The sequence below is a fragment of the Prionailurus viverrinus genome, chromosome C1 (genome assembly GCF_022837055.1).
Source record: "Prionailurus viverrinus isolate Anna chromosome C1, UM_Priviv_1.0, whole genome shotgun sequence".
NCBI classification, from domain to species: domain Eukaryota; kingdom Metazoa; phylum Chordata; class Mammalia; order Carnivora; family Felidae; genus Prionailurus; species Prionailurus viverrinus.
The window spans coordinates 37933091-37947534 of record NC_062568.1 but is presented as its reverse complement, the minus strand read 5'-3'; the positions used below and the strand labels follow the sequence as shown (position 1 = coordinate 37947534).

At 39.0% G+C, this 14444-nt stretch overlaps 1 protein-coding gene across 3 annotated transcripts in view; it reads right to left on the bottom strand.

Moving 5' to 3' along the window:
* Window positions 1–14444, bottom strand: part of TMEFF2 (transmembrane protein with EGF like and two follistatin like domains 2) — a 228042-nt gene that overhangs the window by 83157 nt on the left and 130441 nt on the right. The gene's annotated exons all lie outside the window — the stretch shown is intronic.

Below are 14444 nucleotides of genomic sequence, written 5' to 3'. Positions count from 1 at the left end.
TTTGTCTATTAAAATAAGACCGCTAGGATTTGAACTCTTGATTCATGGCCAATGAATAAAGTTTCTCAGATATAGTTTTAAGTATAATACACCAAATTTACGCCACTACAAGTAGTCAAAGATTAAGCTAAAAAAGATATTCATTTCCTTCCCCTTCCACCTTCCTCCTCATCCCTCCATGGGAAAAAAAAAAATCACTAATATGTTGCACATTGTAGGAAGAAAAATGACTTTACCTATTTTTTTTTGTTCTCTTTTCTTTTTACTAGTCCCTATATTTGTAGGCCTCACATGGAAAATTAATTTCTGCCTTATTCTTGTAAGCTTAGTTTTATCTTCTAAATATATCCTTCTTATCAGAAGCCAATCAAACATTTTGCTCTCCCCTGTTTATAAGTTGTCCTACTTTATGTTTCTGATTCTGTTTATCTTTGATGCTTTTTTCTTCGTTTTCATAGGCATTGTGGTGCTGGAGATTTGGAGGCACCCCTAGGCAGCCTCTTAACTTTCTGAACCTCAGGCCAGTCAACCTAATTCATGTGAGCCCTGAAGAGGAGACAGGGAAGGTGGCACAGCCAGCCAGCCGCAGGACTTCACTAGTCCATTTCTCACTGGGTAGAGCATGGATGGCCAGGTAGACACATCTGCAGTTAAGTTTTCAGGGCCACCCCACTTCAAGGCCTTTGGGGATAAGCACATTGGAAGCTTGGCCAATGTTTTGATCCATTTGTGCTGCTATGCCAAAAATACCATAAACTGGGTGGCTTATAAAACAGTTAATTTATTTCTCACCGTTCTGGAGAACTCCAAGATCATGGCACAGGTGTCTGGAGGTGCCCACTTCCTCACAGATAGCGGTCTCTGACATCACAAGGAGAAGGGGTGAGCTGGCATTCTGGGTTCTTTTTTACATGGACACTGATCATGCAGTCTCCACTCTCATGACCTAGCCACCTCCCAAAGGCCCTACGTCCTACTACCATCACCTTGGAGGTTAGGTTTCAACATATGATTTAGGGAGGAAACAAATATTCAGACCATGGCGGTATCATTTGCCAACTTTGAGTCTCTGTCTTCTCTAATGACCCCTAATTTCTCCATTGTTTTCTATTTCAAGAGTCAATCTCACTCCACATCTACGTTTTCTCACCAGTGTCAAGTTTATGAGTTTGGACAAGATATTATGCTGTAGTAATAAACAACTTCAACATTTCAGTGGCTTAAAATGACAAAGATCTATTTATTACTCATGTTTCGTTTCACCCAAAGACCCAGGAAGCAGTCACCTACTTGAACGTTGCCGGTTACTATTCCAGAAAAAGGAAAGAACTTGGCAGAATTTTGTATCGGCAATCAAATACTCAGCCACTGGTCAAGGCACTGAACTAGACATGAGTTTCCCCAACCTCAAGTACAGTCCAATAACACAGCAGGATTTGTGTTCCCTACCTACTTTGGAGGCAGGAAGTCAGAAATATTTAGTGACTACCTGGGCAGTAATTTTATATTCTAATTAAACAAATGGAGGACAGCAGCTCCTCCATATTTTTCTTATTTGGTCTACTTCTAACTTCTGTCAGTAATATATACTGATGTCTTTCTATTTTCATTACTTAGTTTATCCTTTCCTTCCAATATCATATTATTTTCTGTAACTATTTTGGGTCCTTTTTACCCAACAGTCTAACTTTTTGCTATTCCCAGTGTCTATTTTCATTGCTCAGCCCCAAATTCACTTTCTTTATTAGATTTCTCTGAACTCCTGCAGCTCTTCCTGTCTGCACCACACAACTTAACCTTTAATTATTTGCCTACTGGGCATTCCTTGCATTTCTGCCTTTTGTCAGCTGAATCAGAAAGTAACTTTTTCTCATCACCTCCCTCTCATGCTCCAAATTGACTCTACCTCCTGATCCCTATTCCCACTATTCTTCCCTGGTGTTCATCCTCAAAATTTTACCTTCTCTTTGACTCTTGCTCTAAACTCTTGTTTCTTATAATTGTGCCATTTACGCATTCTTCCGCGTGTACCCATTGTGCTCATGTGGGTCATATGACAGTGAAGGTGAAAAAGCACATTACAGACTCCAAATACAAAAGGATACTGCTCTTTATCCCTTTAACTATTGTTCTTTCCTTCATTTATTTATTTATCATTCATGCATTCATGTACTTACTCAGGCCCTAAGTGCTTTCTTGGAGCTGTGCTTGGTACTGGCGAAGGCACAAATTATATACCAGTCTCTGCTTTCCAGGAGGTTACATTTCAGTTGGGGAAATCACATACATACACTTCCAGGTCACTAGGTACTGACAAAATTGAAATGGGAGAAAGTGCCATGGGATAAGGGAGAAGGGGGCAATGGCTATGTTCTGGAATGGTCTAGTAAAGCTCAGGAGGACGGACATTGCAGATGACTAAATCAAATCACTTCCAGATGAACACATCTGAAGGCTTCTCAGTATACCCAGAATGCAATCAACACTTGTCACTGAGGCCTTCTAGAAACTTCATGATTAGGCCCCTTTTCAACTTCATCTAAGACCTTAGCCACACTAAGCTTCAATCAGTTCCTTCAGCACACCAAGCTCCCCTGCACTCTTGTGCCTTTAGACTACAGGTTCTCTCTGCTCAGATTTCTAGGTCTACAGATTTTTATGAGGCTGGCTCTTGCCTTGCCTCCTATTTGGATCCACGACAATCTTCAGAGAGACATTCCCTACATAGCCAGTCTTGAGTGGTGTCTCCTTCCCCCAGGACCCTGTTTTCAGAACTTGTATTATCTGAAAGTATCTTGCTTGCTTACTATTTTATTTCTTTATCACTTAACCCCCTCCTCCTCTAGCATCTATGTCACCTCCTCAGATGAGAACTTCCCCAAAATGTAAGCTCGTTACAGGCTCGAACTTGTTCTATGTCAAATACTGTATCGCCGGGGCTCATAGAGAAGATGACCCATCAGACATACTAAGTAAACATCTACTGCTCCTGTACAGCTTTCCCGATTCTAGTATCTCTCTTTCAGGGCCATTATCAAACTTTCACTCCTGGGCTCTTTCTCCTTAATGCTACTTTTACTATGTAGCACATGTTCTGGCGGGAGGGATATACGTGGAAGTGAGAAATGCCACTTCCGAGACTGGCTGACAATAAAAATTCCCATGTATGATCTTTTCTTCTTTTTTTGCTTTTTATTAAATGAGTGAATAGAATCTCAATGATTTGGGGAAGCACAGGCCCATGGTATGGAAAGAGATATAGTTCCTAAAAGACGTTGTGAAGACTGATTAGGAACACTTGCCTTGAAATGTGATAAGAGCAAGAAATAAGTGTGTGTGTGTGTGTGTGTGTGTGTGTGTGTGTGTGTGTGTGTGATATCTCTGAGAATTTGACACTTATCTGTTATTACATTTAGTGTTGTTAGGTAGAAGCTAGACATGAGCAGTGGAAGGAACGCCCCTAGGCAGAGCCCTTAGTCCTTGAAGGGGAATGGTGGAGGCATGAGATGGAGCCAAGGACGGTGATAAATAAGCTACATATTAAAGCCCAGGGACACAACATCCTGACCTTGTGGCTTCCAAGACCTTGGGGCTGACAGATAGAGAGCCATAGGTGCAAAGCACGTGCTTTCCTCTTTCACCTCCGTCTGGAGGTAACCTCAGCCTCATTATCATGCATTTGCATTGTGGGAACAGCCCCCTCCCCCCATCCCCCCAAAGAGAAAGGCTGCCAGGACCACTCCAGTACAAACCTTGTATGGTCAAAAACTCCCCCTCGCAACCTGTGGGAGGAGTTACCCAAATGACTGGAAGCAGCCTCCATTAGAGACCACCCCACTGTAGTCACTGCTCCTCCCAGCTCAGAGACACTCAACAAATACCCAATGTCAAAACTACTTAAGGGCTGATTCCGCTTCATGGAATGCGCTGGCTCTCACACCTTGAGAGTGTACTTCTGCTTTAATAAACTGCTTTGTGCTTGCTACTTTCCTTCTGGCTGTCTTTATTTGAGCATGGATCCCCACATAAATCTTCTTGTGGGCATTCCAAGGACTGAGACCTCCATTTACACGATGCAGGCTCTCCCACCAGTAATGGTGTTGTGGGAAGTAATATATTTGACAACTGAGTCTTCCATCATTTGGCTATGGGTACTTTTCCAGCCCTTCAGTACTACACACAATCTCATAAGCTATTCTTCCTTCTGAAAAGACAGTTTCTATAACTACCTTAATTCTACCCTGACATCTGTTCTTTAGCATTATGCACTAAAATGGGAGGGCATGCACCTTGGACTTAGAAAAATCTGAGGTTGAACTCAAGAACTGCTCCTATATAGCAACATATATTTGGCATGTTATTGATCTCTCAACACTTGGTTTCCTTCTTTCTCTAAGTGGAGGAAAATAAGACCTAACTTACTGCAACTTTGTAAAGGATTAGATGAGATGGCTCACTTGACTTCTATGGAGGGTACACTTGACTTCCATGCTAATTAAATATACATTCCTCTCTCTGTTTTCCCAGGGAAATGTCACCCCCTTCTCTACACCTGTAAAACTCCTCTGAGTCTTGCAAGTTCTCCATTGTGTCCCCAATTTTCTGGAGCACAATGTTTACAAAATAGGTCACAGGGTGGACTCTGACTTTGAATCTTGACTTTGAACTTTAATAGCTAAGTAAATTTAGACATGTTATTTAACACCTTTGTGCTTCAGTTTCATCATATTTAAAACTGCAATAGTAATAACACCCTTTAGTCAATGAGGATTACATGAATTAATAAATACAAAGCCCGTAGAGGAGTGCAGGGCACAAAGTAAGTGCTTCCTCATGTCTGGTTGGTTTTTTTTTTTTCTTTCAGCAAAAATAAATTCAATTAAAATTAAACTGCATACTTCAATCAAATATATTCTTTCATTTCTTTGTCATAATTAATAATTTGATGTTATATTTGAATGTTTTAAAGTGCTGCGTTCATGTCGATATCTATGTTTATTACAGAAATACATCACTAATGTTTGCTAATGTGAAGACAGTATTTTATTCCACTTATTATTTTTGCATTTGTGCCACTTGTTGTGTATATCTTTTAATATCTGCTCATTATAGTCACTATGGCTACTTGTAGTCTAGCATTACTTTTATTACCCTGGATAGTACAATTTTGATTGTAGAAAGCTCATTTTAGAATGAGCTCAGAGAATAAAGAAAACTACTATGTCAAAGACTTTAAAAAGACTGTAATGAATAAAAAAGAGCTGTGGTAAACAATCTTTAGAAGATCATCCGTCCCAAGTGCATCATCCTGATTTCTTATGTTTCATTCATAGCTTAGTGGTGAGGGGAAGAATGGATCCACTCCTGAATGATTCTACTTGGCACTGGGTGGGGGATTAGAAAAATCAGACCTCCCTTTCCTTCATTTATTTTTGTCTTTACTACAATAAGCATTTAGAGCTTCAGGAATATTGATTGTCCGATGGGGTGTTGCATGTAATTTTACAATTTGTTCAATCACTTAGTAGAAAATACACATCCTGCTTGTAGGGGGATGTGTCTGGAACGGACTGACGTTGGCTGTGGAGGATGGCTTGCTGATTTGTTGTTTAGATGAACTAACACACACGATATATTACTGTTTGGAAGTAAACCACTGAAGACTAGCAATAGTTTCTACCCAATTTAAAACACCTTTGGGAGGACAGTTTCTCTGTAAATAATGCTTATACCTCAGAAAGCTATTTATTATGAATGCTCTGGAAACAGACAACGAAATGTTTACAGTTCACGAACCATCCAGTCTCTTGGAGTTAACCAAGAAAAATGTCTAGGGTGGACTCAGAAGGGAATTAGGTTTTGGTAAGTTTTTTAGATCTCAAAAGTTGGGACAGTGCTCTCAATCCATTCGTCTTGAGAAGTTCACAAATTTTGAAAGGAAAATGATATAATAGAACACAGAAATTATGTTCAAATCTGAATATGGTCTTCATAAGTTTAGTTAACATTCCTAACAATCTCCAAGCTCATCCTTAACCTTAAGTAAAAATTTTGGGGAGGGGGTCTATGGATGTGTAAACAATGACTTCATTTTCATTAAAAATATATACAGGCACGTGTATGCACACATACATAAACACTGATGTGGGGGAGTATATTCCTCCAAATTTTGCAGGAATGGAGGGATGATGGAGATGCCATTTTAATAGAGTTTTTATGCTTCTAGTTTTTTCAAATTCTTTGCGATAAACATGTGCCACTTTTATAATCAGAAAAAAACCTATTTTAATGTAACCTTCAAGAAGATCTACGAGATTGGGAAATAAAAGGCTTGACATGATATGTTGAAGAGCCAAACGGCAAGACACAGCAGCACACTGCCACTACCACAGGGATTAAAACCCACTGGCATAGGGGCCATATTTAGCTGCCATTGAATGTAGCGATTTTCCCCTTTTTCTCTGACATGCCATAACTTCTATTCTTATGGTCAGAATACGCATTTGTAATCAATTCTCTTTTGCTACTTGGAAAGGGGCACACAGCCCATCAGCTACTCCTAGAGACAGTAAGGACAACGTTACTTAGCAAATGGCTTACTGAACAGCGCCCTTGTTCGTCTGGGTTCCTCAGTGTTCTCTGCTTCTTGCACACCCTGTGACACGTGGCTGATAGTGGCACACCAGCATTAAAGGAAGGAGGAATGTTGAATGGCTCATCTCTCACATGCCTCCTTTCTGGATAAAAAGATCTAAAACCTACCTAGTTAATATATAAATTATGTCCCCCCCCCCCCCCCCGGTCCATTAAGAAGGTTGCTACTGTCACTTCAAAAGCAGCAAACTGAAGTTGAAACAGCTCAAAATAATCAGGTTTTGGTGAAGATACGTCTGTTCTTTGCAACGTTATACCTAATAACCTCCTCTAATTGGGCATATATAGTCATGACATCCTCCACAGATAATTCAATGCTTCCATGAAGAACAAACAAAACAAAACGAAGGAAAGCCATCCAGTCTCTAAGGAAATGTATGTACATAGTGAGAAAGAAAATACTTCAAGGTCATCATAGACAATGTGTACCTGCTCATGGTGGATTTCCTCACTTAAGTCTTTGTTTTCATATTCTATTTCAAGACAAAAGATATGAAATTCAGTATATGTGTGTGTATATACATAATGTATACTACACATGCACCCACTCAATTTATCCCATTAAATATATGAGAAGACAGTGAGTGGTGGCCTCTTGAGTCAGTCTGTTGGGGTTCAAATCCTAGCTCTTCCGCTTACTGTCTGGCTTTGGGCAGTTTGTGTTGCCACTCTGTGCCTCAGTTTCCTTTCTTGAAAATGGAAAATATTAATGCATCTAACTTCATGAGATTATGAGAAGGATTAAATAGCTCCATAATATTTTGGAAATATTAATACTGGATTAATAATTTTGGAAATATTAATAATTAATAATGGAAAAATGTTAATGCATCTAACTTCATGAGATTATGAGGATTAAATAGCTCCATAAGCGTAAACGTTATGATGGCGGCTGCCATATGGGAAACAAACTTTTGGAAGTTCTGTCATATTTTGATAACTATGCGAGTCATACTTTCATGTCTGAGACTGGGGCGTTACAGTGGGACGTGAGAAGATGGAATAGGTGTTCTCTAATTCTAGCGGGGAGCAATCTTTGACTCAGTGTATACTAGAAACTGAGACTCAGACAAGTCTAGAGGAAATTGAGTATGAGAGCTTGATGAACGAACACCAAAAGTAAGGCAAACCCCATTAGCAGGGTAGAGTCCAAAAACAAGATTCAAACAGCAAGTAAAAAGAGACACAAGTAACAAAAACAGTTAAATTAGTGGTAGAAATACACGTACTTAGGAATTTTGTTCCTTTGTTCTGCTTTCGTGCAGTATTTCATTATTTTTATATAAAACGTAAGTTACATGATTTATATTGCACAAACTAAATAAAAATGATTAAAAGCATATAAAACATATGTGAAAGTTTAGAATACTTTATTCCTATTTTTTCTGGTAGTCCACACCAGATTTATGTTTGTATCTGTTACACCATAATTAAGTTTCATCAATCATTATGTGATAGCATAGTTGTGGCATAGTTACTGAGAAAAATTCAAAAGAACTTAGGTGAAAAATTTCAAAAGAACTTAGGTGAAAATCTAATTCCTTTTGAAGGAGCCCAGTATCACAGAAGACCTGAGGTAAGCCATTGTTTTAAAGACCATGGCTTATTTGCAAATTTCAATTTTATTTATTTAAAAAAAAATTTTTTTTAACGTTTATTCATTTTTGAGAGAGAGAGAGACAGAGCATGAATGGGGGAAGGTCAGACAGAGAGGGAGACACAGAATCTGAAACAAGCTCCAGGCTCTGAGCTGTCAGCACAGAGCCCGACGCGGGGCTCGAACCGCGAGATCATGACCTGAGCCGAAGTCGGACGCCCAACCGACTGAGCCACCCAGGCGCCCCTCAATTTTATTTTTTAAGTTTCACTTTTCACAAAGTATAATGTTCCATTTTTGTTGGGTGGGTTAGGTGTTCATTTGTTGTTTGTTTTCTGAGATTGCCTGTTGTTCATTTGAAGTGGCATTGTTATTCATTTATCTCTCAAAGTGACAAAATGTTAGACTCAGTTTGCAGATTTATTACTGGCAGCTACTACAGAAGGAAGTTTGGGTCACAGATCAGGTGTTTGTTGGCACAGATCATTGTATAGACCATGTAACAAATAACAGTCCCTTTTAACTCCAATTGCATTCTAAATTTTATTTCTTTGTGTGGAATTAAAAAAACACAAGTTATTTTTTTCTTGATTAAGATAACTGGAGGAATGCATAATAAGAAAGAAATAAAATCAAACGAACTTTTACATTTGTCTATGGATTTGCTAAAAATGTCTGCATTTCCCCTTGAAATTGTGGGAATGGAAATAGGTGTGTTACCCCAAATCAAGAGCTGCATATTTCAGTCTCTGGAAAAATTTTCTGGGCAAATGGAGGCATTGAAGGAAAGAGATTTGTCTTTACTCTTCAGTCTCCACCCATCTACACAAACAGAAAATACGATGGCAGTTTTCAGAGGTGACCGCACTGCCTTCATGGTGGAGGAGAAGAGACCATTTGAGGGAGGCAATATCCCAAGTCCACGAATCTTGAGATTGGAAAGGTTTTCTCATAAAGTCATATTTATATCCAACAAAAACCTTGGATTTTTCAAGAGCAGACCTATTTTTATTTTTTTTATGTGTGTTTTTATTCTCTCCATGAGTAAATTCATTAGAAGTCAGTCCTAATTATGGTAAGCACATTTACAGTTCTGAGGCAAGAGAGCAAAGGAAATCAATAAAAGGGAAACACCCTGAGAGGAGCCTGAATGAACTCTTGAATCACTAAGATTTTGTGACTAATCAGCATCCTCTTCTTGAAATATCCTGTATGCAATCCTAACTGATCTTTTTACTTCGTAGAAAACAACTGGAAACTTTCCAAATGTAACACAATCTTTTTGTTCATTTGTTGACCGGTAGTAGTTTTAAAAGAAATCATTTTCTGTATTCTCCTCAGAGGTGTCTTAATTTTCCCTTTCAAACTCGTAATCCAAAAGCACTAACGTCAGCAGGACCTAATACCTAATTTGCTACTATGTATGGTGAAATCTAGTGCCAACGATCATCCACGGCCATTGTCCTGCTTCAAATATTCATGATTCTCCACAGTCCAAAATGCATTAAAGGTGGGAATGATGCCAACAACACACAGTCATCCTAGTGACAAGGAGCCTTCTCAGATCAAAGAAGCAAGATGTTAAGGGCTTCAAACTAAACTGTCTTTGTGAGAGACACTCACAAAAGCAACGTCAAAGCCCACACCCTGTCTCAGTTATGGAACGCCAATGACATAAGAAAAACAGAGGTGCTCATTCAGTTTCTCTGAGCTCATTTTACTGCAACTACTTTGCTTTTTCCCTTTCTTCCCATTGCAGCCAAACTCAAGGATGTTATACAGTAAAACTGGAACACATTATCAATGCTTTCAAAGACAAAATGAATGACTACTGAGGAATTAATAGCATTTTAGTCAATAAGATTTTGCCAGTGGAGCCTGAGTAGCATGTAGAGTGGGATACAAAAGCAAAGTTAAAATGGAAATAGGAGCTAGAAAGCATACACACGAAGCAAATACACATAATTTAAGTTGCCCCTTTATATCATTTGTCACGAGCCACATCTGCTTTTACACCTGTGCTCCCTTCCTTGATCTATGCTGACACCCTGAAAATGTTAGGCAGGCAGCCAATTTCTTACCCAGTCATTCCTATGATCAGACTCAGCTATCAACTTGCTTTTTTCTTATATTAAATCAAGTATCAACCCCGGGGCTCTGAACTACTTCTGACTGACAGGACCAACAGAAAGTTCTAGGCTAATTACTTCTTAGGAATAGTTCCCAGTGCAAAGAGAGTTACCATTGACCTACTTTGGACTTACAGAAATAATTTATCAGGTAAGATAATTAAGGGAATATAAACCTGTTTCTAAAACGAACCAAGTATCAGAAGTATTTGTTGAAATTATAAGTTGGTATTCCCAGTGCTATCAGATTGGCTTTATTACTCTGCAATGAGTCAATTTTCTTATGTTTGACTTATTTATAAGCTATTCTTTTTCTTTATAAATTATATTTGGCAGGAGGCATTTGAGAGTCTCTTTGATGTATAAACATATTAGTTTTGACTTTTTTCAGTCTGGATATTAAGAGAAACAATCTTTTAAGCCCTTCTTTCCTTCCCCTCTTAACCCCTTCCCTATAAGCAAATTTACACATCCCTTTGCACAGGTGTTCCATTTGTTTGAAGTCCATCCTAAATAAAGGGATGCCCCGATATGAGAGTGGGTAGATCTGTGGTGTGGACCACTTCCCATGTGGACTTTTAATTCTCTCTTTTGGAAGCTTAATTGTTTCCTACACTATAGGAAAATTACTGTAACTGAAGAATCTTCTGTAGCAATGGTGGTTCTCTGCTATTGAGAAAATCTTCGGGTCTCTAGAGTCTTGATGTTGTCCATAAGAAGAAGGAAAAGGCAAGAGAAAAACCTTGAAATGAAATCATAGAATGTACGTGAGGGGTTTATATGAGCTTATAAACCATCTGTTTTTCTCAAAGGCATTAAAATGTAATGTCTTTAGTATCATGGTTTATCAGTGCCATTCTCTAATTATTATTAGTTCTCTTCCTCTATTTTCCTTACCCCTCTACCATTCATTCATTCGTTCGTTTATTTATCTTCTCCATGTCCAGCGTGACTTGTTTTAGTTTTTTTTAATTTTTTAACGTTTATTTATTTTTGGAAGACAGAGAGACAGAGTGTAAGCAGGGGAGGGGCAGAGAGAGAGAGAGAGAAAGAGACACAGAATCTGAAGCAGGCTCCAGGCTCTGAGCTGTTAGCACAGAGCCCGATGCGGGGCTTGAACCCACAAAGTGGGGGATCACGAGCTGGGCTGAAGTTGGACACTTAACAGACTGAGCCACCCAGGCGCCCCCAGCGTGACTTGTTTAACTCCAAAACTCATCTGTGAAAAGATCAAGTGATTGTGATTGATTGTAACTGACCAACCGGCTTTTTAATTCTAACAAAGATATGTCCTCATTTGGCAAGTACCTAAGCATTTTTGGATAACTAGACTTAGTTTCTGTGATGAAATATAAAATATTAATTTCTTAGGCCAGGGTTAAAGAAAGACCAGGAATTAATTTCTCATCTTTGTTCCCATATCACAAATACAGTAATAATTATTCACATCTTGTTAATTACTTCATAATGCAGGATTGAGGGAATTTGCATGTATAAAACGGTGGGTTTAGTTAGTATCAAAGGCAAAAATAAAATTGAACACTGAGTTGTACTCCTTGTTGCCACACAGCATATGCAATACGTTATGTTTGCGAGAGGACCTGGCCGTGGTTTCATCTAAAATCAACAGCACATCAAAACTCCCCTGCTTCAGTTGACCAGTACGAGTCAGATCACTCCCCAACTGCCTTCTGTTGTACTTTATAGCCTCTTTCCTTCCATGCCTATTTAACTTCATTTATCGCTTTATTCTTGCGTCCTTCAGCTGTTCCCAATCTGCCCTTCATGGTCATAACTAAATACAAAATGTTAACATACAAAGGTATTTATGTAAATGAAAATCAATACGCTTATCACTTTCAGCACCATTCCTTCTTGCTTACATTGGACATTTTAAGTACATTTTATTTAAATGCTAACAACTTTTCATTCTTGCCTGGGAAGTATAATGATCTTCTTGGCTCCCTGCCCCCTGCATCCCTCTAATCTTCACAGCTATAGCCACTTAGCCCCATCTGGAGGTTCAGCTTTATTCCGCATTTTGGAACTAATCTTGTCTCTAGGCTGGGGGCGTACAAGATGTCCTAGCCAAAAGCTAACTGATTCAGCATCCAGTCAGCCTTGCTGCTGATTTCATTCTGACCTTGTAATTTATTTCTGAGATCTAGACGCTCGTCTCAGCCCCTTGTAACCAAGGCTTGGCTTTCGACACCAGTTCCGGCAAGTGGGTATCTATCCAGTCTTGCCCGGATCTGTCTCTCTTTTCCTGATTGATAACCAATTCCTTGATCACGGAAGTTCTGCTTTGTCCTTCTTGTTCCCTTTGTATAACTGGGTTTCTTTTTCTTAGCTCCAGTTGCATGGCTGGGACCTATGACCTCCTGTTGAATTTTTCGGATGCCACCAGCCCTGTGTGTATCTGCTCATTCCACCTGCCCTCATACCATAGATTGGAACTTTTGCTAGAATACCAGGAATGACACTGCTTGCCTGGACATTTTCCCACTGCCTGCTGCAGGCATCTCCCTTGTCACCAGCTTGAATCCTGCAGGTCTTGAGTCACTACATCTAAGCTGCCTGCAATCTGGCTATTTTATTATTGCAGACGTGGCAGGAAAGAAATATTATTTTAATTGCATCTTTGGCTGAATTGTTAGGCTAACACCCTCTAGTTACTTTCACCTCACCTCTTCATTGTGGACGGCCACTGAAACGCTTCAAAACTCAGTTTCCTCTTTGTAAAGTGAAAGGATGGTGGAATTTACCCCTAGGGTTAAAGATAAGCGACAAGAAAAAGTATACAGATGGATCAAACCCATAGTGAGCAACCAGTAGCTTTTAGCTGCTATTCATATCGTTTCTTAAATCTTTGCATCTGCAAAGGAAACTATGTTACTTAAAGATGACCACTGAAGAGACGAGAAACCAGGGGAATGGAAATTCTAAGAAAAAATTAGGAACCCGTGTGAATTTATTTTAAGTAAAATAATTGACAACAAGATAATTAACAGCTTTAAAAATGATGTTGAACTACAGATGCAGTCACCAGGAAACATTAAAAATGTAATGTTTAAAGGATGTCTTTCCTATCAGTGTGTCTCAATATATATAATGGCTATGACTATATAGAGTCCAAAAGCATTGAGAGAGAAAAATGATTCTTTGAGTCAGTCATTTATTTTAAAGCAGTGTTTCATAGTTATTTGGGGGAGTTTTAGATAAGTAAAAATTTAAGCCCTACTTCTCTGAAATTCTGATTTATTAGTTTTGGGGTGGAACAAAAGAATTAGTGTGTCTAAAAAGTTTCCAGAGTAATTGTGATGATCAGCCAGGTTTGGGAACGATAAATTCATTAGCCATTAAGATGCCCAAAATGCTCTTAAGAAATTACACATTTATTTCCCTCAAGGCGGTCAAACCGGTACATAAGCTCTCACCTGGCTGCTAGCTGCCCATTGGTGAGAAATATTTGGCAGATGTGGAAAACTCTACTGCTGTCTGCATTTATTAGTGGGTGGCTAATTCACCTGGCTACAGTGTCTACCTGTAAGTACCTGATTAGTTTACCCTAAGAACTCCAGTTTGCTCTGTTGCAATCCACCACTTAATCCTCATTCAAAAAAACTGCAAATATTTTAAGTGCAGGCTGTTTCACTCTTGCCAAAATTATCTTGCCTTCAGTTTTTTTCTTCTTGTTCTTTGGATGAGTGGCTCCTTCCACCCACAAAAGTTTGATCCAAAGTATTGTTGTTTGCCTCCAGCTCTACTGAGATATAATTGCCATATAACATTGTATAAATTTAAGATGCGCATGTGTTTGATATGCTTATATATTGCAATATGATTACCACCATACTGTTAGCTAACGCCTCCATCACGTGACACAACCACCATTTCTTTTTTTTGCGATAAGAACATTTAAGATTTACTCTCTTTGCCACCTTGATCGAAATGATTAACTCCTCTAGACAAACACAGTCTGCACAATGAAGACAACAAAGGGCACTTGGCTGTTTTCCTGAAAGGTATGTGCATAAGTGAGGGGGGAACCCTGTCTCTTTCCA